The sequence below is a fragment of the Chlorocebus sabaeus genome, chromosome 20 (genome assembly GCF_047675955.1).
Source record: "Chlorocebus sabaeus isolate Y175 chromosome 20, mChlSab1.0.hap1, whole genome shotgun sequence".
Taxonomy (NCBI): Eukaryota; Metazoa; Chordata; class Mammalia; order Primates; family Cercopithecidae; genus Chlorocebus; species Chlorocebus sabaeus.
The window spans coordinates 11,807,997-11,831,977 of record NC_132923.1 but is presented as its reverse complement, the minus strand read 5'-3'; the positions used below and the strand labels follow the sequence as shown (position 1 = coordinate 11,831,977).

Here is a 23,981-nt window from a genome sequence, read left to right as displayed (position 1 = left end):
TCCTGTTTCATTAATGTCCTGTGTACTGTTTCCTAGTATTCCTAGTATTCTCTGACTATATGTGTGTATATATATATACACACAATTTTTTTTTTTTTTTGAGATGGAGTTTCGATCATCGCCCAGGCTGGAGTGCAGTGGTGTGATCTCGGCTCACTGCAACTTCCGCCTCCCAGGTTCAAGCTATTCTCCCTCCTCAGCCTCCTGAGTAGCTGGGATTACAGGCATGTGCCATCACGCCCAGCTAATTTTGTATTTTTAGTAGAGACGGGGTTTCACCATGTTGGCCAGGCTGGTCTCAAACTCCTGACCTCAGGTGATCCGCCCGCCTCGGCCTCCCAAAGTGCTGGGATTACAATAATGACTTTCAGATTTCTTATACTTGGGCACTTAATTATTTTCTTTATAGATAACTCAAAATTTGTGGCTGATGTTTTCTTCCAATAGAAGGTCTTGGAATTGTCATTTTCCTTTCCCTTTGGAAGTTAACTTTGGACTCAACTTCTTATTTTTAAATTTAAAACTAAAGCATTTACAATTACGAATTTATGATAAAGTTCTAAATTATTTACTCTTCACAGGATCTAAAGGAACTAAATCAAAAAGAGTAATTCTGTAGCAGACTATAGTTAACATGATTTATCTTTGCAGGTACACACATCCCAACATACATAGCGACTTCTTGCCTTTATTGTGGCTTCTGCCCAAGAGCCTAGATATAAACTGTAAAGGAGACCTCAGATGATCCCCTAGGAAAGGTAGAAGGACTTGCCTTAGGCTCAAGTTACAGATTAGGAAGCTGGAAAATCTTTGCCTTCTAGAGAAAAAACATTGCTTTTTGGCACATCCTTTGTGGTAAGTAGAGAACTTTGTTGCTTTTAGTGGGCAGGGGAAAAGAATACTCTGCCTAGAAGACCTCTCTGGAAGGTTGTGGTAATCAGAAATCTTCCTGGCATTGGTTTCTCACCCTTCCAACTATATGTATTTTGATTTCCAAATTATCTGAACCTTCTTTGGTACTATAGGGGAAGTAATGATAATTACAGCCCAAAGCCAAGCTAGTGGTACATTCTGTGAGAACTCAACTATACAGTGTCTTTCTCTTTTCTTCCTTTCTTCGATAGTCTGTGCCTTCTCTTTAGGGTTTCAAGTGAGGGGAAATTAGCAATGCAATAGATGTGGTTCTTGAGGGATATCTGTGCCTGCTACTTGTCTTGATCTTGGTTAGATGGATGCTAATTTTCCTAAAGCATTTTTTTAGGCAGTACTCCTTAGAGCTGTTGTCTGTCCTCCAAGTTCTTAAAGTTTACCTCTATTGTCCCAGGAAAGCTTTGCATGTTGATTAAGAGCCAGGTGGGATCAGAATTAGGGATAGGTGGATTATCATTGTGTGGATATAGTTTATATCAAGTCATAGGTGAACGTTTGGACCTTGGTAATTGCTATTTAAGACTTTTCCCTATTTTAGATTCTTCTATTGTGTTTACAAATTGTTTTTATAATTCACTTGTTTGGACAACTGACAGAGATGTGAAAGAACAGAGTAACTTTTAAGGGCATACAAACTTGGACACAAGTAAGAGCATCAGTTTCTTTGTGTTTCTTTTAAACACAAAGAAAGGCTTACCAAGGCTCTGTCCTAATCTTTAGTCCTGAAACTAAATTGGAACCCATATGGTTCAGTTTGCCCTTTCTCCTTTCAAAACTAGACGTCTAGATTCTAACAGAGCTTGGTACTGCAGTATGAACAAGCCCTCTGGGCTCTAAATTTTACTGCAGATGGAAAGTTTTTTTGACTAGCAATGCTGGTTTCCACCTTGTAATTTTTCCCAGTGTAACATATACTGAGTGTTTTCCCTTTGATGTGTTTGTACCTGGAGGCTAATGAGTAAAGAATGCTTTCAACAAACAGAACCAAAATAAATATGTCTTTGCACTAATTATATAGTATGCGAAGTAACATTTGACTTCAGGTTAATTTTCTTAAGGTTAAAGTAGTTCCAAGGACTCTTGATTGATTTCTTGAGAGATGCTGCTGGAAGGTTTTAGTGTGCAGTGGATGTAGATATAAAACTGTCTGTATTTTTCAGGGATTAGTTTAAGCATGGACCACTAAGATTGGCTTGCAAGCATTCAGAATCATGATATATTTATGCTAGTCAGTGTATATGCTTTCCTCCTTGATAGCCACCAGATAATAGACCCATCAGCTTTCCCTCATTAAAGTCATACGATAAATTAAAACTGTGTATATCAATTTGTTTTTTGAAAGTCAGTTTTTTAACTTCATTTTATGTGAGAGTCTGAAAATGAATAAAGAGACTGGTGCCACAAGAAGTATTTTTATGAGTTAAGTGTGAGTCATGTAACACAGACTAAGTACTGTCTCAAGAGCTGCTGTCTCAATTGTAACTGAATTCTGTTTCGCTGATACTTTCTAGGTAGATTTTGGTAATGTTTGAAATAACCAAATCATGGTTATTGATCAAAGGAAATTTTTATGGCAGCGGTTCTCAGGCTTTAGGGTACATAAGAAGCACTTGGGTGTGCTTATCAAAAGTACAGATTCTCAGGCTCACCTTTTAAGGGTTATGGTTCAGTAGATCTTTCATAGGGCCTAGAAATCTTTATTTTTTTACTCCTTTGCCAGGTATGGGTAATGCAACCCACATACCCAGTTACATGCCCAGGGTGATGCAGTAGGTTGTAGGCCTTGGATAATCAGTTCATTTTATTTTCATGATTATATTGAGAGTAATGAGCTAAGGCTATACCAACAAATAGTGAATTGTTCGGCTCTCAAATTCCAACCTAAGTGGAAAATCAGTTTAATACTAACTGTTCTATCTGATCATCTATACTTTATTTATTGGATCTTGCTAAGCTCTTGAAATAAAGATGGGATGGTTAAGAGGTAGAGCAAGTTAATATTAATAGTTATAATAGTTATTTTACTGCTTTGCAGTGTGTATAGTGTGTTATAGTTTGTAGTTTTATTTATTTATTTATTTAGAGACAGAGTTTCACTCTTGTTGCCCAGGCTAGAGTGCAGTGGCATAGTCTCGGCTCACTGCAACCTTCGCCTCCCGGGTTCAAGAGATTCCCTTGCCTCAGCCTCCCAAGTAGCTTGGATTACAGGCATGTGCCACCACACCCATAAAATTTTTGTGTTTTTAGTAGAGATGGGGTTTCTCCATGTTGGTCAGGCCAGGCTGGTCTCGAACTCCCGACCTCAGGTGATCAGCCCACCTCCGCCTCCCAAAGTGCTGGGATTACAGGCATGAGCCACTGCACCCATCCAGTTTGTAGTGTTTTTACCTCTGATCTTCACATAGCCCTGTGAGGTAGAAAGATTATAAGCTCATCAAGGGCAGGGACTACATCAAATACTATGTATTTGTTGTATCCCTAGCCAAATGTCTGGTGGCACACAGAAAGTATTCTTCAATAAATACTTGCCAAGGCCGGGCGCGGTGGCTCAGGCCTGTAATCCCAGCACTTTGGGAGGCTGAGGCAGGTGGATCACGAGGTCAGGAGATTGAGACCATCCTGGCGAACATGGTGAAACCCTGTCTCTACTAAAAATACAAAAAAAGTAGCTGGGTGTGGTGGTGGGCACCTGTAGTCCCAGCTTCTTGGGAGGCTGAGGCAGGAGAATGGCGTGAACCTGGGAGGCGGAGCTTGCAGTGAGCCGAGATCGTGCCACTGCACTCCAGCCTGGGTGACAGAGCGAGACTCCGTCTCAAAAAAAAAAAAAGGTAAAAGAAAAAAACAAAAAAATAAATACTTGCCAAATGAATATATGAGTATTATCCCTATTTTATTAGAGAGGAAATGGAAACTGAGTGTTGTACCAATGAATGGCAACCAGAATTAAATCCAGATCTTTGGATTCTAGATCTTGACTATTTTCTCTCTTTTTACAGCTTTTTTTTTTTCTTTTAAAGAGATAGGAGTCTCACTATGTTGCCCAGGCCGTACTTGAATTCTGGGCTCAAGTGATCCTCCCACCTCAGCCTTCCGAGTAGCTGGGACTGCAGGCTTGCACTACCACACCTAGCTAATTTTTTCGTCCTTTTTTTTTTTTTTTTTTTTGTAGAGATGGGGTCGCCATTTTGCCCAGTGTGGTCTTGAACCCCTGGCCTCAAGTGATCTGCCCACTTTGGCCTCCTAAACTGCTGGCATTACAGGCTTGAGCACCTTGCTAATAATTTAGAATTCAGTTACATTCATATAAACTTCAATAGCGGTTGAACTTTGGTTCTACTATTGTGAACTGTAACTATTTTATATCTATATTTACCCACTATTACCCATTGTTAAATTGGAAGAGAGACAGGGGACTAAAGCAGGCATTCTTTGCCTTTATTTTTGCTATCTTTACCCTGTTGGTTATCAGTGAAGACAGCAGAACAATCATTTTTAAATTCCTTTTAATTTCACAGGTAGTTGAGGTTGCAAACAAATAAAACTAAATTTGAAAATAGCATTACCTTCCCCTCAGAAATCACTTCCACAGATTGCTGTAACCAGGAAAGTATATTTTATTAGTAGCGTAACGATTTGTCTGGGTCTTTTAAATTATTGTGAAGAACAGTTCTCTTTCCATCCACCACTGACCAGTTTATTTCAGATGAGGACCTGTTACCATACTCTCAAGGATAATTATTTTTCAAGATAAGTCCCATTGGGAATAATTCTTATGACCTTGTAGATAAGCAAAGAGACTTAATTGACAAGCAGACACTTAACAATTTATGATCACTGGAAAGTGCTTTTTGAGCATAATCTGTGGCAAGTTCATTCATTAGATGATGGCATTGCTGACAAAAGGATATTGTGGTAGTTTAGGTTAGAGCCAGTTAAGTTCATTCTTTTCTTCCACCTCAGCTATAATATAGGTGTTTTCTGTGTTTCTTGGGCAATCCAGTAAGAGCCCATGGATGGGTTGGTACAGTTCAGCCCACATTTGGAAAAAAATTTTAGGCAGTTTTAAAATATCTTTAAAAAAATTGCAACTCATAGTAAGAGATACATTTTACATTACAACCCAATATATATGCAAAAAAAAAAAAAAAAAAAAAAACCAAAAAAACACACCTGAAATAAGCTTCACAAAAATTATATTTACTGACCAGGCACGGTGTCTCACACCTGTAATCCCAGCATTTTGGGAAGCCGAGGTGGGCGGATCACTTGAGCTCAGGAGTTTGAAACCGGCCTGGGCAACATGGTGAAACCTCGTCTCTGCCAAAAATACAAAAGTTAGCCACATGTGGTGACATGTGCCTATAGTCCCAGCTTCTCAGGAGGCTGAGGTGGGAGGATTGCTTGAGCCTGGCATGTTGAGGCTGCAATGAGCCATGATCACATCACTGAACTCAAGCCTGGGAGACAGAGTGAGACCCTGTCTCTAAAACAAAACCAAACACCAGAGTGCATGATACCAGTAAATACAGTTTCTTTTTGGTTTCTTTTTTCCTCCCACCTTAGCTTCCCAGAAAACTGGGACCATAGGCACATGCCACCATGCCCAGCTAATTTTTTGTATTTTTTGTAGAAACAGGGTTTCACCATGTTGCCCAGGCTGATCTGAGATTCCTGGGCTGAAGTGATCCACTTGCCTCGGCCTCCCAAAGTGCTGGGATTACAGGTGTGAGCCACCGTGCCAGGCCCACTCTGGTATTTTTTAGTTTGTTCGTATTTGAGTTTGTTTGTTTGTTTTTTTGAGTGCTGGTAGTGGCCTGGTATATTAATTTCACAACTCATTAGGTTGTGATCCACTGTCTGAAAAACAGTAATTTAGGGCATCACTTTTCCTGATGTTGGCCTGCTAAATATTACTTCGTACTCAGTCTGGTTCCACAAGTAAGCACACACTGTATATAAAGTACTGCTTGGCTTGTATGAGTCACAGGGTCTCTGCATCCCTGCCTTTGAGAAGCTTACACTGCAGTAGGGAAGGTAAACAATTTACTGTGTGTAAAGCTAGACGAAGTAATAGAGATAAATGAAAAGCACAATCGAAGTATAGAGGAAGGAGTGAATATGCCTGAGAAGACTGGCAGGGAGACAGCTCATATAAGGCTTTTAAACTTGATTGAAGAACAAATAAAACTTCAGAGAAGGGGCAAGGATTTTATAGGTTGAGGAAAACTGTGACCAAAGAGGGGAAAATGTGAACAGCTCTTAGGCTAGCAAGGGGCTTGAAGTTGCTGTTTGTCTGTAGACATTTGTGGTAATAGAAACTAGAAAGGAAGGTTGCAGTAAGATTTAAAAAAGATGACTTTGAATGTAATCCCAAGAAGTTTGGATTTTTTTCTCTTTATGAGCTCAGAATATAGCTGTGTGTGCATTAATACCCAGAACTTACTGTGAATTTAGTTTTATATAATTATTTACCAGAAGAGGTTGAATAACTTTTCCCAGGTGAAAGAGGAAAATCACTATTAGAATTAGAATAATTTCAGAGCATCTAGTCTTTTGAACTGTCTTGTACTATATAAAGAAGGGAACTGAGAACAACTAAGCTCTGACACCCAGAACTGGGAACAGCTGGTGAGGAGCTGGTTGTCTTTAACTTGTGTATGTATTTTATTTCACGATCGAATCCGGCTTCTCAGTTATCCTTTCTCTCTCTTATGTTTTAAATGACTATACTTACTGTTGTATTTACAGTTGATAACTGTCATCCTTGTGTGCTACAGGCCTGTTCTATTCTAGCTGTACTTTCCTCCAAGCTCCAAGTCTGTTCCTCTGATTTGGAGATGCTGCCTTTTTTTTTTTTTTGAGACGGAGTCTTGCTCTGTCGCCCAGGCTGGAGAGCAGTGGCACAATCTCTGCTCACTGCAACCTTAGCCTCCCAGGTTCAAGCAATTCTCCTGCCTTAGCCTCCTGAGTAACTGGGGATTACAGGTGTGCACCACCATGCCTGGCTGATTTTTTGTATTTTTAGTAGAGACCGGGTTTCACCATGCTGGCCAGACTGGTCTTGAACTCCTGACCTCATGATTCACCCACCTCGGCCTCCCAAAGTATTACAGGCATGAGCCACTGCGCCCGGCCAAAGATGTTTCTTTTAATTTAAATCTTTTATTTTGGCATACAGCATGTTGGAGCTGAGGGGACTGAAGACAGGGGATTAATGTGGTACTAAAGTTTACACTTAATATCTCCCTTCAAAATGAAAATTCCTGTGAAGCTCCTTCAAATAAGTTTAAGACTTGGTGGTGACCACGAAGTGAATTTTTGCTTTCTTTCATAATATTAGTACTCCAGGTTAAATTTTGTGATATGATATTAGTCAAATGCTAGGTAGTATGTGTGTAGTCTCTTGTTTATTATTTATTGCTCCCTGCCAACTAAATAAGGTTCTCATAATAGTTGAGGAAATGTGCGTCTCCGTAAGGTATTGAGTTGCTGAATAAGGAGTTGTATTTGAGTACTCTTATGTGTACTTCCTCAGTGAACTTCCATTGATATGAAAACATCTTTTAAGAAATGGTCTGTTTTTGCTTAAGCTATCTGAAACTTTTTAGATTCTTGTGTCAAACCTCAGAGCAAGACCAGAATGATAGGCCTATGTTTTCTACGGACTTGATCCACAAGGAATTAGCTTACTTCCCTCTGGAAAAGTACAGGCAATCTGCAGAGAGTCAGCTGCTCTGGTGCATGCTCTCCCAGCTGCTTTCAAGAGGCTGAATACTCTCGCAGAACTTTCAATAAGATTATTAACTAGGAAGGTTGTCTCTTCCCCCCATAAACACCACAGTACTTTTATATCTATGTGTCTATCTACTTTTATTTATATTTATATATTATGTTTTAAAAATTAGGAGATTGATTAAATGAATATTTGGAGATCTTGGAAAACACGATGGCCTCTGAAAATTTTGGAAACTTTTTCTATTTCTTTTGCTGGTCAGTTTAATCATCTAGAACATTTGTTCCTGCCTCTGTCTTTACTTGGAAACAGCAATGAGTTTTGTTCTCTCTACCTCATGTTTTGTATCAAGGAAATGTGACACTGAAGTTTCCTTTGTGAGTTATGTGCTAGTAGATTATTTTAGATTTCCCTGTCCTACCCAGTTATCTTTTATATTCCTGATTTGGAAAAGGTCCGACTGTACCTTTCTTCTCTTTGAATATGTTGGAATGGACTACAGACTTACAGAAACTGTAGTCTGTGTTTCTCATTTCCAAAAGAAATTGCTCAAATTTAACTGGGATTAAAAGATGGTATTTGATCGTCAAAGGGTCATCCCTTCAAAAGTTTATCTCGTTGCTAATTTGTAAAGACTGTCTTTCATAAATGAAGGTATTTCAGCTGTTTTTTTCAGTTGTCATGATAGATTATACTATCTATTCACATTCATGTACAGGACCACTTGGGATTAATTGAATGTACAGGAAATGGGTGGTTGAGATTCAGAATGCAGGTTGCAGCCCCAGAACAAATTTACCAGATCACATGAGGAATCATGCTTTTAATTACATTATGTAGTAATTCAGAATTAGTAGTGAAATAGAACTTCAAAAAAATCAAGATTTTTTTTCCTTTGATGATTTACCTGACTTGCAAACCAAGGTTATTGATAAAACAAGTATATTTTATTCTTTAATTAACTTTCACTGTGGTCAGTATACCAAGTCAAAATCACTTGAGGGTAGCATTTAAATTGGTCATGTTGACAATGATTCAAAATGTAGCAGCTCTCAAACACTGAGTTGGTGTTGGGAAATGATTTAGGACTAGTTGTGTTTTGGTGGTGAACAACTGAGTGGGGGGCTCCTCAGAAATGTGTAGGAGGAAAATGAGTTACTTTAGGAAAATCATCATGGCTATTAGCAACTTTCTTTCCCTTTACTTTTTTTTAAAATTTAAATTTAATTTATTTTTCTTGCCCAGGCTGGAGTGTAGTGGTGCAATCACAGCTCACTGAAGCCACGACCTCCTGGACTCAAGGGATTCTCCCACCTCAGCCTCCCAAGTAGCTGGGATGACTTGCATGTGCTACTACACCTGGCTAATGTTTATATTATTTGTTTATTTTATTTACTTATTTTTTTTGAAACAGAGTCTTGCCCTGTCACCCAGGCTGGAGTGCAGTGGTATGATCTCAGCTCATTGCAACCTCTACCTCCCAGGTCCAAGCAATTATCCTGCCTCAGCCTCCTAAGTAGCTAGGATTACAGGCGCATGCTACCATACCCGGCTAATATATATATATATATATATATATATATATATATATATATGTATTTTTTTTGAGATGGAGTCTCGCTGTCACCCAGACTGGAGTGCAGTGGCACGATTTTGGCTCATTGCAACCTCTGCCTCCTGAGTTCAAGTGATTCTCCTGCCTTAGCCTCCCGAGTAGTTGGGACTACAGGTGCATGCCATCACACTTGGCTAATTTTTTGTATTTTTAGTAGAGACGGGGTTTCACCTTGTTAGCCAGGATGGTCTCGAACTTCTGACCTCGTGATCCACCCATCTTGGCCTCCCAAAGTGCTGGGATTACAGGCGTGAGCTACCATGCCCAGACCATTTTGTATTTTTTAATAGAGATGGGGTTTCACTATGTTGGCCAGTCTGATCTCGAACTCCTGACCTCAGTGATCCACCCGCCTTGGCTTCCCAAAATGCTGAGATTACAGGCATGAGCCATCACTCCCAACCTAATTTTTATTTTTATTTTTGTAGAGACAGGGTCCCACTTTGTTGCCCTGACTGGTTTTGAACTTGTGGATTCAAATGATCCTCCTGCCTCGGCCTCCCAAAGTGCTGGGATTATCAGCGTGAGCCACCGCACCTGACCCTTTCCCATTTCTAACATTTATTGTCCTCCAGTACAAAGAAGTAACCCATTGTCATGTCCACCCTATGATAGGATAGAACTGTAGGGTTGCTCTGTACTGATCAAGTTTTTAAAGATAAAAATGAAAAAAAATCCTGTCCAGACAAAATAAATCAGTGTTGTATATTTTTGGAGCATCAGAACTTACTTTAAGACCTCACTGGTAATTCTTTAGCCTCTCACATATGATAAAGACAGTGTGCTTACATTAAAAAAAAAAAATTATTTATTTATTTATTTCAGAGACAAGGTATCACTCTTTCGCCCACGCTGGTGTGCAGTGGCACAATCATAACTCACTGCAGCTGTTGATCTCCTGGGCTCAAGTGCAAGTGATCCTTCTGCTTCAGCCTCCTGAGTAACTGGGACTGTGGGCGTGTGCCACCATGCACAGCTAATTTTTAAATTTTTTTTTGTAAAGTTAGGGTCTTGCTATGTTCCCCAGGCTGGTCTCAAACTCCTGGGCTCAAGCCATCCTCTCGCCTTGGCCTCCCAAAGTGTTGGGATTACAGGAGTGAGCTACCTCACCTGGCCTAAAATTCTGACTGGAATTTTGTATTCTACTAAGAGGGAAATGGACAAGTTTGTTTTTATTCTTGGTGACAAGTGGTTACATTGGCTTTACAGGTAATGATCAGATAACAAATGAGCTTTTTTTTTTTTTTCTGAATAGCTTGATTTTTTTTTTTTTTTTTTTTGAGACAGAGTCTTACTCTGTCGCCCAGGCTGGAATGCAGTGGCACAATCTCAGCTCATTGCAACCTCCACCTTCTGGGTTCGAGCAATTCTCTTGTCTCAGCCTCTCGAGTAGCAGGGACTATAGGCACCTGCCACCACGCCCGGCTAATTTTTGTATTTTTAATAGAGATGGAGTTTCACCATATTGATCAGGTTGGTCTCGAATTCCTGACCTCAGGTGATCCACCGGCCTCAGCTTCCCAAAGTGCTGGGATTACAGGCATGAGCCACCACGCCCGGTCAGCTTGATTATATTTTTATATTTATTTTTTAAATATCTTAAATCCTTAAGCTTTATTATACTTTTTTTTCTCTGAATGACAAATATGATTCATTTATTTAGAAATAAATCTACCTGATTATATTTGTATACTGATTGCCTCGGAGTTAGAAGGTTTGAGGACTCTATAATTCTTTTTTCCCCAGTAATAAACTCGTGTTACTTCTGGCTGGAGATATTAAGGTTGAAGAACAGATGAGTCTTATTTGTACTTTTTCTGCCTCAGGCAGCATTCTTTGTAACTAGAACACCCAGTCAAAGGTAAAAAGACCCAGTAATGGTAAGCAGCTTGTTTGACAAGTTGTTTATTCTTTTTTTTCCTTTTTGGGAAGACCAGATGCCAATTAACATATTTCTCAGTTTCTCAACTTTGCCAGGGGCAAACTTTATTTGCCCTTTTGCCCAGTGTTAAATTTTTGAACGTAGGTGCTTTAAAAATACTGGTATAGGCTGGGTGCTATGTCTCATGTCTGTAATCCCAGTACTTTGGGAGGCCAAAGGGGCAGATCACTTGAGGTCAGGGGTTTGAGACCAGCCTGGCCAACATGGTGAAACCCTGTTTTCACTAAAAATACAAAAATTAGTCAGGTGTGGTGGCGGGCACCTGTAATCCTAACTACTTGGGAGGCTGAGGCAGGAGAATCGCTTGAACCCAGGAGGCGGAGCTTGCAGTGAGCTGAGATCCGGCCACTGCACTCCAGCCTGGGCGACAGAGCAAGACTCCGTCTCAAAAAAAAAAAAAAAAAAAAAAAAAAAAAAAAAAATATATATATATATATATATATATATATATATAAATAAAAAATATTGGTATAAAGGTTGAATCTGGCCGGGCACGGTGGCTCATGCCTGTAATCTGAGCGCTTTGGGAGGCCAAAGGGACAGACCACTTGAGGTCATGAGTTGAAGACCAGCCTGACCAACATGGTGAAACCCCTGTCTCTACTAAAAACACAAAAATTAGCTGGAGAATCACTTGAACCTGGGCAGTGGAAGTTGCAGTGAGTCAAGACCACGCCAGTGCACTCCATCCTGGGCAACAGAGTGAGACTCTGTCAAAAAAAATAAAAAAGCTGGGTGAGGTGGCACACACCTGTAATCCCTCCTGCTCGGGAGGCTGAGGCAGGAGAATTGCTTGAGCCTGGGAGGCAGAGGTTGTAGTGAGCTGAGATCAGGCCACTGCACTCCAGAGCTTGGGCAACAGAGTGAGACTGTGTCTCAAAAAAAAAAAAAAAAAAAAAAAAAAAAGATTGGGCTGGACGCAGTGGCTCACGCCTGTAATCCCAGCACTTTGGGAGGCCGAGGCGGGCAGATCATAAGGTCAGAAGATTGAGACCATCCTGACAAACACAGTGAAACCCTGTCTCTACTAAAAATACAAAAAATTATCTGGGGTGCTGGCGGGCACCTGTAATCCCAGCTACTCGGGAGGCTGAGGCAGGAGAATGGTGTGAACCCTGGAGGCGGAGCTTGCAGTGAGCCGAGATCGCGTCACTGTATTCCAGCCTGGGTGACAGAGTGAGACTCTGTCTCAAAAAAAATAAAAATAAAAAAGACTGAATCTTACTTTTCATACTTAAAAAAGGTACCAAAGGATTTGAGAAGTAAGGCTCTCTCCATAGAATCCCAGAAATTTGTTCAATTTGGTCTGTATGTAATTAACATTTTGTTTGTTTGTTTGTTTTCCCCAATATTTGTCAAAGATGAGACCTAATTAGAATTAAATGAAGGTTTTTTTGGTTTGTTTTTATTTTTGGTCTTATTTTGAGCCAAGACACTTTTATATTGTCTTTTATATTGTCTTTTACGTTGTCTTTTACTAACAAAGAATAATTTGTCAGAATTATTGCATTAAAAGAATGTTTTATGATAATGGTTTTAAAAATCGAGAAGAGAATACTGTTTTATCATGAGATTCAAGAGATCAAGACCATCCTGGCCAACATGGTGAAACCCCGTCTCTACTGAAAATACAAAAATTAGCTGCGCATGGTGGTGTGCACCTGTAGTCTCATTTACTTGGGATGCTGAGGCAGGAGAACCACTTGAACTTGGGAGGTGGAGGTTGCAGTAAGCTGAGATCACACCACTGCACTCTAGCCTGGGTGACAGAGCAAGACTCCATCTCAATAAATAAATAAATAAAAATAAAATCAAGAAGAGAAAACTGAAATTGATTGAAATTTTGGGCCCTATAACTTTGAGGTTGTTGTTTTCTGCTCATTTGTATTTAGGCAGTTGCTAAGGCTGGACAGCAGTTACACTAAATCATGACTGAAGAGAGGCAAGATAGTTTTTGTTTTGTTTTCTAATACTGTAAAGTACTCCAGGCTCATCTTGTATATTTCCTGCTGTAGTCCTAGAATCAGCCATTTATTTAAAAGTCCCTGGTTCCTTTATTGGTTTTACAGACCAAGATCTGGGCATTCTGGGCATTAGGGTGTGGTTTCTTTTAGGCCATTTTGGCTGACAGCAAAGAAATTTATGTGTGTATATTAACTCTTGTGTATATACATATCTATAAATACTTCTCTCTGTAACCCTCTGTATTATATTAAATTAAACATGAGTTCTGATTCTCCATCTCTGCTGCATTACCACATGGATTATTCTAGCCTCCTCCCCTTGCCGATCTTCTGTGAATTTCCATTCCCACAGTGAGAAACTGGGCTTCTCCCATCTGCCACCCATTTACTTAATTGTTCAATTCCAGTACGCTTGTTTGCAGTATCAGAATTGTTAACGAGTACCCTCGTGGAAAACAACTTTATTGACTAAACTACAGTACTTGTTGGTAGTCCCTTTTGCCTTTAGTTTTATAGACTCTTTTCATTTTCAGTCACTTAGATCCATAACTTTTCCTCCACTCACTTGAGTGAGGTTTTTAAAAATACCTTTGAAGTACCGTTAGGTTCTCTTGTCACAGTCTGGGATTCTTCCAACCTCCTAACTGATTTTTAAAATATTTACATATATTAAGGTTCACTCTTTTTCTTTTTTTTAATGGGGTTTCGCCATGATGCCCAGGCTGGTCTCGAACTCCTGGGCTCAAGCAGTTAACCCGCTCTGGCTTCCCAAAGTGCTAGGGTTACAGATGTAAGCCACTGCCCCTGGCCAAGGTTCACTCTTTGTTCTATAAAGTTCTGTATAGTTTGACAAATTCATTATGTCATATATGCACCATTACAGTATCATACAGAATAATTTCACTACCCTGAAAATTCCCTGTGCTTCACTAATTCATCCTTGTCTTCTCCACAGGCCCCTGGTAACCACTGATCTTTGCCTTTTCTGGAATGTCATATAATTGGAATCATACATATATAGTAGCCTTTCAGACTGGCTTCTTTCCCTTAGCAACATGGACTTAAGGTTCCTGCATGTCTTTTCATGACCATTTTTTTTTTTTTTTTTTTAGATGGAGTCTCACTCTGTCGCCTAGGCTGGAATGCAGTGGTACAATCTTGACTCACTGTAACCTACACCTCCTGGGTTCAAGCAGTTCTCCTGCCTCAGCCTCTTGAGTAGCTGGGATTACAGGTGCCCGCCACCATGCCCAGCTAATTTTTGTATTTTTAGTAGTGATGGGGTTTCACCGTATTGGCCAGACTGGTCTCAAACTCCTGACCTCAGGTGAAACGCCCATTTTGGCCTCCCAAAGTGCTGGGAATACAGGCGTGAGCCACTGTGTCCGACCTTTTCATGGCTTAGTAGCTCATTTCTTCTTTTAGAGGCATAATACTCAACTGTGTGGCTGTTCCACAGATTGTTTATTCATCTATTGAAGGACATCTTGGTTACTTACAGTTTTTTGGCAATTATTAATAAAGCTGCTATAAACATTTATTTATGTGCTAGTTTTTGTGTAGATGTAAGTTTTCAACTCAGTTGGGTAAATACCTGGGAATGTGATTGCTGGATCTTACGGTAAGACTGTAAAAAGTTGCCGGGCGCGGTGGCTCAAGCCTGTAATCCCAGCACTTTGGGAGGCCGAGACGGGCGGATCACGAGGTCAGGAGATTGAGACCATCCTGGCTAACACGGTGAAACCCTGTCTCTACTAAAAAAAATACAAAAAACTAGCCGGGCGCGGTGGCGGGCGCCTGTAGTCCCAGCTACTTGGGAGGCTGAGGCAGGAGAATGGCGTGAACCCGGGAGGCGGAGCTTGCAGTGAGCTGAGATCCGGCCACAGCACTCCAGCCTGGGCGACAGAGCAAGACTCTGTCTCAAAAAAAAAAAAAAAAAAAAGACTGTAAAAAGTTGCCAAACTGTCTTCCAAAGTGACTGTATCATTTTGTATTCCCACCAGCAGTGAATGAGGATTGCTGTTGCTCCACGTTCTCACCAGCATTTGGTATTTGGTATTATCAGTTTTTTTGATTTTAGGCATTCTAATAGGTGTGTAGTGGTATCTTGTTTTCATTTGCAGTTCCCTGATGATGAATGATATTGAGCATCTTATTTGCTTATTTGCCATCTGTATGTCTTCTTTGGTGAGGTATCTGTCCAGATATTTTGCCCATTTTTAAATTGGGTTGTTTGTTTTCTTATTGTTGAGTTTTAATAGCTCTTTGTATATTTTGGATACAAGTCTTTTATCAGATACGTGTTTTGCAAATATTTTCTCCTAGTCTGTTTTGTTTTTTCATTCTCTTAATAGTGTCTCTTGCAGAGCAGAAGTTTTTAATTTTAATAAAGTTCAACTTAGCAATTTTTTTCCTTCATGGATCATGCTTTTTGGTGTTGTAGCTGAGATCTCATTGCCAACCGCCTAGATTTTCTCCTATGTTGTCTTTTAGAAGTTTTGTAGATTTGTATTTTTGTAATCCACTTTTAGATGTGTTGGCTCAAACATTTCTAAATTATTTTGTTCTTCATATTTACAATTTTACATGATTGCTTTCTAGTTTATTAAATTATTGTACTACAATTTTCTTGGATTTTCATCCTATTGACTTTTTATAAAAACAAATTTGGAAACAACCTAAGTAGTAATGGATATGTTTGTGCCTAGCTTTTTAGTGTTTAGGTGCTTGCTTCAGCAGCCCATATAGTAAAATTATAATGATACAGAGAAGATTAGCATGGCCCCTGTGGAAGGATCACACGTGAATTCTTGAAGTGTTCCATATATATACACATACACATATATACATATATACACGTACATATATACACATATACATATATAGTCTATATATAGATACACATCTAGATATGTATCTATACATATATATCTATATATGTATCTATATGTATACGTAGCTATACATATACGTAGCTATGTATATATGTATCTATACATATGTGTATATATGTATATATGTGTGTATATATAATAAAAAAATATAATTTTTTTTTTTTTCGAGACAGAGTCTCACTCTGTTGCCCAGGCTGGAGTGCAGTGGGCAATCTTGGCTCACTGCAGCCTCCATTTCCTGGGTTCAAGCGATTCTCCTGCCTCAGCCTCCTGAGTAGCTGGGACTGCATGGGCGTGGCAGCACGCCTGGCTAATTTTTTGTATTTTTGCTAGAGACAGGGTTTCACCATGTTGGCCAGGCTGGCTTCAAACTCCTGACCTCAGGTGATTCACCTGCCTTAGCCTCCCAAAGTGCTGGGGTTACAGGCCTGAGCCACTGTGCCCGGCCGCTGTTCCTTTTTTTTTTTTTTTTTTTTGTGAGATGGAGCCTTGCTCTGTCACCTAGGCTGGAGTGCAGTGGCACAATCTCAGATCACTGCAACCTCTGCCTCCTGGGTTCAAGCGATTCTCCTGCCTCAGCCTCCCAGGTAGCTGGGACTACGGGTGCCTGCCGCCATGCCCAGCTAATTTTTTTTTTTTTGTATTTTTAGTAGAGATGGGGTTTCACCAAATTATTGGCCAGGCTGGTCTTGAACTCCTGACCTTGTGATCCACCTGCCTTCGCCTCCCAAAGTACTGGGATTGCAGGCATGAGCCACCATGCCCGACTTGTTCTATTTTTTTAATATAAAAAATGTAAAATAAAAAATTATTTAAAAAACAACAGGCCGGGTATGGTGGCTCACACCTGTAATCCCAGCACTTTGGGAGGCTGAGGTGGGTGGATCACGAGGTCAGCAGTTCGAGGCCAGCCTGACCAACGTGGTGAAGCCCTGTCTCTACTGAAAATACAAAAATTAGCTGGGCGTGGTGGCGTGCACCTGTAATCCCAGCTACTCAGGAGGCTGAGGCAGGAGAATCGCTTGAACCCAGGAGGCGGAGGTTGTAGTGAGCCGAGACGTGCCACTGTACTCCAGCCTGGGCGACAGAGTAAGATTAAAAAAAAAACTTTTTTGTGTTTGGGATTATTTATTCTTACATGAAATGCTTGAGAGTGTTCTGCATACCATTGTAAAATTTTTGCCCTTATGACACTCATATTTTGGTCATTGCCTTAGGATAAATTCTCAGTAATACAATTATTAGTTAAAATATTATGAGCATTTTTATATCTTTAGATGCATATTGTCAGTGAAATTGCTTTCCAAAGGGTTTTGCATATTTATGAAACCGTCATCTCATATTCTAGATGATAAAAGTTGATATTAAAAATAATTAAGATAATTTTTTATTTTGAAAGGTGTTGACCAGATTTTGCTATTTATTAGAAAATGCAAGCATTTTGGAAAACTTTGGCCATTTACTTTCTGTTGTTAGGCTTTTATCATCCATCAATAAATAAGAAGTTCTAAGATGTGAGGTGCAAAATATTATTATTTCTAAAACAACATTCCAAATGTCTTTGATATTTAGTGATCCAGAATGGAAATTTTGTTTAGATCTGTTCAAGCTTCACCTATTTTGGCTGCATTCATTGCTTACGCATGTCTAAATCTCATATCTCAATTTAAGGGCAAAATATGGTATGATTGCTTATATAATTAGTCAAGAAGAATATTCTTCAACTTGTTTGCCTAAGTAAAATAGCAAAGAGGCAGAGTTAAATGAAAAGGAGACAAACGGAACCAGTCAGATGATTTAACTGCAAAAATTAGAAAGGACAGACCTTTACATTTTGGTAGAGTAGTTCCTTGTCTTTACAATGTAGTTTCTAGTACAGTTGTACTGAACAAGTAAGCAGTGACCCAGTGAAAAGTCAAAGGAAATGTCTCTCATGTGGCAGGGGTCTCTTTTCCTTCAACTTCAGAGATCTCCTAATTTTCAAGAAGATATGTTGTGGAGAAGGTAGGGAGTTCATTTATAAAACTCTGTATAATTGAAAAGATGATATAATAGCTGTGTTAAAGTTTTAAACATAGTTCCAGTCACCCTAACTCAACTATTTTTGTATTTTACATAATGTGCCGTATGGGCTAAAATATAAACAGTTTGTAATCTTCATTTTTGCATTTAACGTAAGAACTTTTCCATGTTTGCATATAGTTTTCATAAATATTTTTAAGATGTTTATAGTCCATATGTTTGATGTACTTCAGTGTCTTTAAAGGTTTCTCTGATGTTAGATATTATTTGGCTGAACAAATTATTTTTCAAATACTTGGTCAGAAGAAAATGCTTTACAATCTTGAATGCTTACTTTTTTTTTTTCCTCGAGACAGGGTCTCTCCTCTGTCACTCAGGCTGCAGTGCAGTGGCGCAATCTCACCTCGCTGCCACCTCTGCCTCCTGGGTTCAAGGGATCCTCTTAGGTAGCTGGGGCAATACGTGTGCACCACCAGGTCCAGCTAATTTTTAAAATGTTTTTTTGGTAGAGCCAGAGTCCCACCATGTTGCTCAGGCTGTCTCAAACTCCTGGGCTCAAGTGATCCTCCCACTGCGCCCCTCCAAAATGTTGGGATTGTAGGTGTGAGCCATTGTGTCTGACCCTTAAAAATCTAACAAGTGAAATCTAGGCCTCCTAAGAAAAATAATCTGAATTGTATTTGTAATGCACTATAATGGTATTTTTGCAGTGTTTGGTGAATTTCACTTTGTCCCTTACATTATGGCTTTGATAAACTTGAGAGATGCTATTGTTTATCAGACTTAACTTTATAATTTGTTGCAGAGGTTTTTTTATTTTTTATTTTTATTTTTTGAGACGGAGTTTTGCACTTGTTGCCCAGGCTGGAGTGCAGTGGTGCGAATATAGCTCACTGCAATCTCCGCCTTCCAGTTTCAAGTGATTCTCCTACCTCAGCCTCCCAAATAGCTGGGATTACAGGCATGTGCCACCATCCCTGTCTAATTTTTGTATTTTTAGTAGAGACAGGATTTCACCATGTTGGCCAGGCTGGTCTCGAACCCCTGACCTTGTGATCTGCTCGCCTCAGCCTCCCAAAGTGCTGGGATTACAGGCATAAGCCACTGCACCCGGCCATGTTGGTGAGGTTTTTAACTATACTAGGTTTGAAATACGTGTCCTGTTGTTTATAGGAGAGTAAGACAAGAAAGCCAAAGCAGAAGTAGGGGTAAACTAGCTGTGGCTTAATTTTCTTTTCATTGCTTCCATGAAATAACCTTGTAAGACTTGGAAATAGCCAAAGTTTAGCTTATTTTCCACAAGATATGGGAGGTGAAGGAAAACGCATGTATTTTGTTTAAGCAGTTTTATGCTGCAGATAGGTACAGATTCATCTACTAGATCTTCAGTAACAAAATTATTCACAATAGCAAAAAATTCAGAGTAATCTAAAAGTAGAATAGGGGTTATGCTTTTCACCCAGGTAGTGGACTCCTATTTCACACTTATAGATGTAGATATTATATAATAATTTAAAAAAAAATAAACTTTACTGAGGCTTAATTAACATACAGTCAAATGCACACATAGGAAGTATAGAGTTTGAGTTTTGGCAAAAGTATGCATCCATTTAACCACCACCCCAGTCAAGATATAGACAGTTCCATCACTTTTTTTTTTTTTTTTTTCCCTGAGACAGAGTCTTACTTTGTCACTTAGGCTGGAGAGCGGTGTTGAGATCTTGGCTCACTACAGCCTTGACTCCCAGGTACAAGCAATCTTCCTGCCTCAGCCCCCAAGTACCTTGGACTACCGGCCTGCGCCAGAACGCCCAGCTAATTTTTTGTATTTTTTGTAGAGAGGGGTTTTGCCATGTTGCCCAGGCTGGTCTCAAACTCCTGAGCTCAAGTGATCCCCCCTGCCTCTGCCTCCCAAAGTGCTGGGATTACAGGCGTGACGCATAAGAAAGTTTCTTTGTGCCCCTTTGCATTTAGTACCATCCCCTCCCCTCCAGACAACAAGTGATTTGATTTCTACCACTAAAGATTAGTTTTGCCTGTTCCAGAACTTCAAATAAATGGAGTCAAATCAGTCAGATTCTTTTCTGTCTCACTTTGCTCCCCCGGAGTGTATTTTTGAGATTTATCTGTGGTGTTGGGGATATGAGTAGTTTTTCCTTTTTATTGCTTTTTCCTTTTATTGGTGTGATACTCCACTTTATGAATATGCCACAACTTGTTTATCCATTTGCTTTTTGATAGACATTGGGTTGTTTTTAGTTTTGTACTATTTTGAATAAAGCTGCAGTGAACATTCAACTACAGTTGTTTGTGTAGATGTGTGTGTGTTTTTTTTTTCTCTTGAATAATACCTAGGAGTAGAATTGCTGGGTCTTGTAGTAAATGTATGTTTAACATTATGAGAAACTGCTAGATTGTTTTTGTTTTATGCACTTATCAGCTATATATAAGAATGGCACGTGTTCCACATCTTTGGCAAAACTTGGTATTGCCACTCTGTTTTAGCCATTCTTATAGATGTGTAGCCATTGTGTAGACATATATAGCCATCTACAAAATTGAAATGTATGTCTTAGCACTTGCAGTTATAGGAATTTATTATGTATTTTTAATGGACTATCTCTGAGAGACTAATTACTTTTTTATTACTTTCGTGCATATCACAGAGGGTCAAAATGGTATTTTGCTTACTACATAGAATGGCTTTTTGCTGTGGTGTATATAGTGATTGGGTTTGTCATATTTCCATTTATACCTAGTTTTCATTGTGTATCGCTTCCTTCACAAGTGGTATACAAATCCTGACTAGAGCTTTTTCTCCTGCTTTTGGGAATGTTTATGTTAGCTTTGCAATTTCCCTAGGTGGCCAACTTTGGTTGAATAGAAGTCTTATTTGAAGCCACTCCCATTAGCTACTTTAAGGCCTCTCTCTCTAATGGGGCCAAATGTTGGTCTTATGTAAAAGTAAGTACTTTATTAAAATTATCAAGTGTATGTTTACAATGCCAAAGACATAAAATAAATTAGATATCATCTGCCTAACTAAATAAAAGTTTGATCTTATTTGTGGATTGTTGGAATTTTTGGCCCCCTTAATTTTTTCCTTCATTTTATTATGAAAAGTTTCAAACCTACAGAAAAATTGAAAGAATCATACAGTGAATACCTGTATACCTATTACCTAGATTCTATAATTAACATTTTGTTGTATTTGCTTAATCACATATGTGTTAGATATTTTTAATGATGTATTTAAACTGCTGCCTTTCTTTATAAAAGCAGTATATATTGGTAGATAATACCAATACTGACTGGGAAGTCAGTACTTTTGTGTGATAAGAGAATTAGTGCTTCACTGATCCAGTGGTCTTGTGAAGCTGGCTATCTGTGAACCCCATTATCATTGATTGAGAGCTTGATTATTTATTTTCAAATGAATTCCAACTAGATTACGTTACAAAGACGGAATTGAAAGGCAAGGGAAATTGCTGGTAGAAAAAGTTTGTATCATCAGGGAGGCGAAAATACTACCAACCTGTTTGCCCAATTGCTACAAATACTATAACACAAATAGCTACCATTTATTGAGTGGTTACCGTGTTCTAGAGCTTCATCTCATTTTACTTTTCACAACAACTCCGTTAGCCAATGGTATTAACCCCATTTTATGGATTAGAAAATTGAGATTTAGTGAGATAGAGTAATTTACTTAAGGGCTCATCCATTAAACAGCACGATTGGTATTCAAACTCGTCTGTTTGACTCCCAAACCCATACTTCAAACCTAAAGTCTATACTGCTGAAAGTTTCTCCTTATTGAAGAATTTATATTTTGCATTAATTTATGTCTTCAGAATTGTACAAATTATTGGGCCACACCGAATTTGAGTTGGTAGAGTAGCCTTCTTGTAAAAAAGTATATCATGTAACACTTTTATGACTGTGAAGACCTCTTCATTCTTGAGGAAGGAGGGTCCTTTTTCCAATCAGACATCCTCAAATCAGACTGACCTTATTTCACTCTCTGAAGAATGAAGGAATTTCCCACTTTGTAGTAAGTCGTGGAATGTATAGCATTCCTTCTGTAGTTGAACCAGGTAAATATTAGCAAGTCTGTTTAGAACATGACACTGGAAGTTTTTTCCTGTCTTCTTTTAAAAGAGATTTTTGGAATTATAGTCAATCTGAAACTTGGTCTTAGTAATAAAGAAGTGAAACCTAAGTGAACTCCCTTGCTCCTTGACCCCTCTTGGTATGTCTCACTTAAGTTTCTCTGACGATTTTCAGAGTTTATTTTTGTGAGTGACCCAAGGAATGGTGTATTTTGATTTGAAAACTGAATGGGTGGAGGTGTGTATTGAAAGCAATAGTTCTGAATCTTTTGGGAGTTCATATACTCCTTTTTGAAGCTGATGAAAGCTAGGGAAACTCCCCAGAAAAAAATGCATAATAGGCACATAAAAACAATTTTACATACAAATTTTGTAGATCCAGTGACTCCCAAGTCTACCAACAGAGTGCCCTGGATAAAAAATTCTTTAAAGGAAAAAAAATTAGGGAACTGAAAAGTAAGATTTGAGCATCAGTTTTTATTTTTCACAAATGTGCATTTCATAAAATTGATTGCATTAACAGAAATTTTGTTTTGGTATTTAAGATTTTATTTTATTTCATTTTTTTAAAAACAGGATCTTATTCTGTAACCCAGGCTAGATGCAGTGGCATGATCTAGCTCACTGCAGCCTTGAACTCCCAGGCTCAGGTGATCTTCCCAGCTCAGCCTCCCGAGTAGCTGGGACTATAGGCACGTGCCACCAGGCCTGGCTAATCTTTTGGCATATTTTGTATAGAGATGGGGTTTCACCATGTTGCCCAGGCTGGTCTCAAACTCCTGAACTCAAGTGATCCACCTGCCTTGGCTTCCTAAAGTGCTGGGATTACAGGTGTGAGCCACACTGTGCCCAGCCTGTATCCAAGATACTAGTATTTTGGCCAGTCTTTAAGGTGTCAACTTTTGCCACTGTGTTTAAAAAAAAAAAAAAAAGTATATTCATGAGTTAGCTAAGGTTCCTAGGGATATATGAGATTGTTTGATGATTTCTAAACTTGCTTTTTCAGTTTTTTCTTCTACCATCAAATCATTTTCTCCGACCTAGTAAGTCCAAATACTTAGATAAAAATCTTTTGCCAGTTCCTAACTTAAGATTTCCATTTCTTCTTTAATGAAAAAAAAAAAAATATATATATATATATATAACCTCTTCTTAAACCTTGTGATATAAATGTTTAGGGATTGTTCTACATGTTTTATTACATTAATCTTCACAGCAACTCTGTTAGGAACTTATTATTGTCTCCATTTACAGATGTGGAAAGCAAGGCTAAGAAAGGTTAAAAACTCAGTCAAGACCAATTCTGGTACTAATAGGCAGGATCAGGATTTAAATTAGCTCCTGTAACTAGCTCCAAAGCCCATTTTCTTTCCATTTTTACCATGCTGGTATATGTTCATCAGAGTTGATCATGTTTTTTGATCACAAGTCTGACTGAATGAATAAAAAGCCCAAGTTTTCATCAGTGAAAGGGGCTCTTTATTTTTTTCTATAGCTAGCTTATTGTAAAATTACTGATTTTTTTTTTTTTTTATATAAATTAGACTTGTAGGATGTGAAATGTCAGGAGTGCTGAATTTACTGGCTAGATTGTTAAACCCTAAATTAAATCCCAGGAGACTAGCTGGGGGATCTCCTGACTGTTCTGTTTATATAAATGGATATTTCAGATACCAGACTCTGACAGAGACAATTTCAGTGACTGAAAAGTTTATGGAAGGCTTGTTAGTAAACTTAGTATCATTTTTCAGGAAGGAAAATCCCTAATG

The 23,981-nt window shown here is 38.9% G+C and overlaps 1 protein-coding gene and 1 non-coding gene across 5 annotated transcripts in view; both read left to right on the top strand.

Annotated features, from left to right (window-relative positions):
- SNX27 (sorting nexin 27) overlaps window positions 1-23,981 on the top strand; it is a 91,369-nt gene that overhangs the window by 2,464 nt on the left and 64,924 nt on the right. The gene's annotated exons all lie outside the window — the stretch shown is intronic.
- LOC119624552 (U6 spliceosomal RNA) lies at window positions 15,908-16,014 on the top strand. Its single transcript, XR_005240717.1, has one exon. It is a non-coding gene; the product is annotated as a U6 spliceosomal RNA (small nuclear RNA).